The sequence below is a fragment of the Hippocampus comes genome, unplaced genomic scaffold, assembly GCF_001891065.2.
Source record: "Hippocampus comes isolate QL1 unplaced genomic scaffold, H_comes_QL1_v1.1 scaffold174, whole genome shotgun sequence".
NCBI classification, from domain to species: domain Eukaryota; kingdom Metazoa; phylum Chordata; class Actinopteri; order Syngnathiformes; family Syngnathidae; genus Hippocampus; species Hippocampus comes.
Window position 1 is genome coordinate 2,339,021 of NW_017805983.1, and position 5,465 is coordinate 2,344,485.

Consider the following 5,465-nt stretch of genomic DNA (forward strand, 5'->3'; position numbering starts at 1 on the left):
TCAACTATTTCGAGTCGCTAAATTCAGTTTAAATTCATCTCTCCTTTTATTATTTATAATTTTATCTGTGGTTTTATTGTTCTTGTTTTGATTGTAAAGTGTCCTTGAGTGTTTTGAAAGGCGCTTATAAATGTAATGTATTATTATTATTATTATTATTTTATCCAGATTCAAACATGGTGAGTTCTGCTACTGGTCATGCCACAAACGTGCGCTCAAACAAACTAGTAAGCTCTATTGTGTACACTTAATTTTGAGAATGAAAGAAATTTGTTGAAAAATAAAGATGGCGTGTTCTCCTCTTTTTGGGCGGACTTCCTCAAAAGAAATGCCAACATGAACGTCGAGCGGTAAAATATGCCAACCTCCTTTTTGCTCTCCTTGTCTCGGCTGCTTAAGTTCTCCTGGGTCAAATTCCGACAATGGACGAGTACTGCCTGCAGCCATATTTCCAATTAATTTTTCCACTGTTACTGAGGGATTTTATTCATCCCTGCCAACAGCACTGCAGCGTTTTACACTTCAGACGCTCTTAGAATGCTTTCAATTTTGCCGTCCTGAGCAGTCTGTATTTTTCAGTTTGGGCTTCCAGAAAAGTTTGCCTCTGTTGCTTTTTCAACATTTGTTGGCTCTCAAAAGAGGAGGGATACAAAAGTGTTGACAGGTCTAAGTATTGGCATTTGATATTTGCTACACAACGTGCAGACATACAGAGCATTTACAGAATGCTACTCTTGTTCTCAGGGAAAAAAAAAAAGAGGACGAGTTGCATGTTCCCTGTTGTGCATCTGCCAAGTTATCCCTCCAAAACTTGCTGAGTCAGGAGTGAATGTCAGCATATTTTGTGTGTGTGTGTGTGTGTTCGACTTTCCCCACTACACGGCAATACTGTATATTTATAAGATCCTACGGATAGGGAGATAGCTGAAGAACATTTCACCAAGGTCCTATTCCCCAAGTACATTCTACAGAAATAAACAGTGACGCTTTTATCTCGACATTACGACAAATACATTTGTTTTCTTACGCAGGAGGAACAAAACATTCATTTTCATTCTCATTTCCCTTTCTGTCTGTCTGTCTGTCTGTCTCTCACACACACAACCATACAACGTCTGCTTCATTCTGACAAGCGTGTTTGCTGAGGTCACAATGTTGTGTGCGTTCCTCTGGTTTCTCAGCCACTTTGTTCTCACTGTCATTCTCTTGCAGACACACACACACACACACACGAACACACACACACACATCTTCCCAGAATTTCTCTCTACACTGACGCACGCGCACATACATCTTCCCAGAATTTCTCTCTACAGTGACGCACATGTAACCATAGCAACAGCTATAAGTTCATCACGGCATACACATTTTATCTTGACTTTAAAAACAATACAATAAGAAAAAAATAGTGGTTTAATCAACCCAACCAAAGACTACAACGACACCGTCAAGGTTCGGCCAACTGACTGGATGTGTATTAACATATCAAATTTGCACTTGGTGTATGTGCAAATTTTCTTCGTGTTCTTCATTAACCCGAGGGGACCAGCTCTCACCCAAAACCAAACGTGACAACGATAAACATGTTGGAAGTGATTTTTCCATCTGCCTTTCATTCCTTCCACCATCTGCCACCGCCAGTGATGCTGTTTGTACAATAGTGCAGAACCCCTCGCCCCACCCCCCACCCCTTCTTGTCCATGCAGAAATGCGTACTTGAAGAAGAGATGGGGGCATATACCACAGATCGTACACATTCACCCCACTTGCTTTATCTACGGTGCACCTAGTTGCAGGGTTACATTGAAAAAGTGCATTCATTTTGCTTTCTGCTTGCTCGTAGAGTAGATTAATTTATATCAGGAATGGGCAACTGGTGGCCCCCACCCACAGTCTGAGTGGCCCCTTAATTTGTTGTTTCAAAAATCAGGGGGGAAAAAAAAAATCTGCAATTTTGCAAATCCACAAGTGCTGAACTGCAAGTGTGCAGGGTCAATTGTAGTTTTTAGTTATAATCTTATCAATCGGCACTAGATGGCTTATGTGTGCTTAGAGTGGGCCTTAAAGTGCCCTATATTACAACATGAGTTGCACTAATAATTTTTTTGTGGATTTGGAATGATATGCAGGACAAACAAAAGTACCTGAATAATGTTAAAATTTTGAATGAGTTGATTTTTGTGACGTAAAGTACAAAATGAGTTCCTCCACTTACAGTAATTTTGATTTGTTGTTCAGCAGTTTTGTGCCGCCCTTGAATGTATTATTTCCCCTTTCCACTGGAAAAAAATACAGTATGTGGTTATTCTATGTTTGTTTCAGATTTGTTGTGTGGTTAGGATAGTGGATTTTGTATACATGCATTGAAAAATGCATAAATTAAAAAAAATCTAAATGAAATCGATTAACATCGTGCATTTTGCATATATGCACATATTTTGTGCATATTCATCATAGCATATTTGTCATACATCTGGTTAGGAAGCACGTGGTCCTATGTGGGGGGGGGGCAGTAGCACTGATGAAAAATCGTGGTCCCCTCCTGCATTTAAGTTACCCATCCCTGCTTTACATATGACAACACAAGAATGTTATGTTAAAGAGACCCCTTCCCAGGCCCACTTTACACTTTTCAAAGCTTCTGAGATCCAATGCAAGAGCGTTTAGCAAAACGCTGCCTTGACAAACATTGCAATGCTCGGTTGTGATGGGCACTGTCATGAGATACAGCATTCATTTGTCATTATTTATTTATTATTGCAGTTGTGGTATAGAACTGCACTAATACGCCTGAGAGCTGCTTCGAATCCTCATTAAGATGCAGACATGCAGTGCATTTCCGCACCACTCTCCAACATAACTATATACGCTAGCCTTTTATGACAGTTTCAATGCAATATTCAAACATGCACTTCTATGTACTAAAGGGGAGTTGAATTTGGGGAAAAAAAAGAAAATTCAGCGTGTAGCTGCTGATAATAGTCAAGGAACTGTTTGTTCTGAAGAGCTATAGCACCATCTAGTGTATCATTGTTAGCCTCCTTCTACGGAGCTTGCTCATGCGCGGATCATTTGAATCAGGTCTGTTGGGAGGAGGGAGGCATCTAAAATTGGCAGTACAACGGGCCTTGAACACTGGATTACAAAAGTCATTCCTTCACCTTTAGAACTGCAGCGAATCATGGTGACAGCCATTATCCACAAATTGAGAAATCATGCAACAGTGCTGAACCTTCCTAGGAGTGGCCAGCCTACAGAAATTACACGAAAAGAAGACAGTGACGACTCATCCAGGAAGGAGGTCGCAAAGGAACAGGACAAAATCCACAGTTGGCCTCCCCCGCCTCAGTTAAGGTCAGTCAGTGTTCATGACTCAACAATGAGGAAGCGCTTGGGCAAAAATGAGTTCCAAGATGAAAACCACTGCTGAGAAATAGAACATGAAGGCTTGTCTTACTTTTGCAAAACACCTGGATGACTCCGTATGTTTGGGAGAATAATCTGTGGACTGACAAAACAAAAGGGGAACTCTTTGGAAGGCATTGTGTCGTTGCATATAGTGTAAATGTGACATAGCATTTCATAAATGAACATCAAACAAATATGACGGGAATAGAGTGATGGTCTGGGGGTGCTCTTCTGCTTCAGGACTTGTGGCTTTGCTATGATTTATGGAAACATAAATTCTGCCCTCAACCATAGGTTTGTAACGTCAAGATGAAACTCGTCTGGGTTCTGCATCACAACAACGAATGAAAACACATTGGCAAATCAACTTCTGAATAGCTTAAATAAAAATGTTTTTTTGAGTAGCATTGTCAAAGTCCAGACTTGAACTTGATTGAAATGCTGTGGCATAACCTTTAATAGGCAATTTTACAAGTAAAAGTGGGACAAAATACCTCTAAAAAGATGTAAAAGACTCATTGCCAGTCATAGACAGTACTTGGTTTTGGTTGTTGCACCCGAGGCTGGTCCAACCAGTTATTAGGTTGAGGGAGCAATCACTTTTTCACACAGGGCCATGCACGTTTTTTTTCCTCCCTTAAGAATAAAAATCTAAATTTAAAAACTGCATTTTGCGTTTACTTTTGTCGTCTTTGACTGATATTTAAATTTGTCTGATACTTGGAAAAATTAATGACATTTTTATTATTGTGTCATGAAGTACAGGTATACCAAGGCCACGTGGGCTATAAGACACTAAAAAAAATCAAAATGACCTGGCCCCAGGAGCAAAGTATAACAAAAATTCAGATCAAAAACAGTCTTGTCTTCTTTTCCAAGCTTTAGAGATTTCATAAACCAGAAGAATCAAAAAGGCCTAGACCTACGGTGTCAAACCGACGGTCCGCGGGCCGGAACCGGCCCCCAAGGAGGTTCGATCAGGCCCGCAGGTTCATTTAAAAGTGAAAAACTGCATAAAAGAAACGGAATGAATATTTTAATAAGGTGCAATTCATGGAGCATCCGCTAGAGGACACAGTTTTGATCAGAGTAGAAGACAACATTGTTTTGATCAGAGAAGAAGACAATGGCAGTCTCAGTCTGTCACTGAGACAGACCCAACACAGAACACAGCAGACACTATCAAGGACATGTGAATACTTTATTCTTTATACATTTAATAGCACTCTCCTTAGTTTGTAAGGTGTTGGCAGGGACTAAATTTAGATGTTATATGCACATGTGTAAATGGTTTAAAAATGACATTCTTTATAAATCTCGTTTAATCTTAAAATGCATTACTATATTTTTCAATACCAATTACTTGTTCAAGTTTTGTGCCTTTTACAATCAATGGGATCAGTTGCAATGCATATACAGGTATGTGAATGATAAAAGTAAATGGCACACATGTCTAAGGAAATCTAAGGTGCTTCATGAAATGTTTTGTAAAAGATATGTTCATTAAATTTCAACATTTTCCTAATGTTCTTTGCTTCTTCAGACCAAAACAAAGTAAAGACATATTATTTTGGTTATTTATAGCAGAGTATGGTATAATTTTAATGGTCCGGCCCACTTGACATCTACGGAGGCCATATGTGGCCCACAATGTGAGATGAGTTTGACGCCCCTGGCCTAGACTCCTTTCTTCATCTGGACAATGAGCGTCACAAACGTGGGGAAAAAAATTGCAAAAGTAGATGTACAGTATGTATATGTACATATATTTCTTTTTTTTGTGATTTTTTTTTTTTTTTGGTGCAAAATAGAAAGCATTGGCCCATCTTGAACCATGGGCGTCATTAGGCCTATTTTAGGGAGGCTTCAGCCTCCCTAAGAATGCCTTTAGCCCCCCTAAATAATTTCATTGCATTATTTAAAAAAAAGTATTTATTTTTCCTGTACTTTTGCTAATATATTGCATCAAATTCAATGTAATGTGGCCATTTTAAATTATGTTTCGATAACCTGCCATTATTGTAATGTTAAATCTCCCAGGTTTCCTGAACGCAACA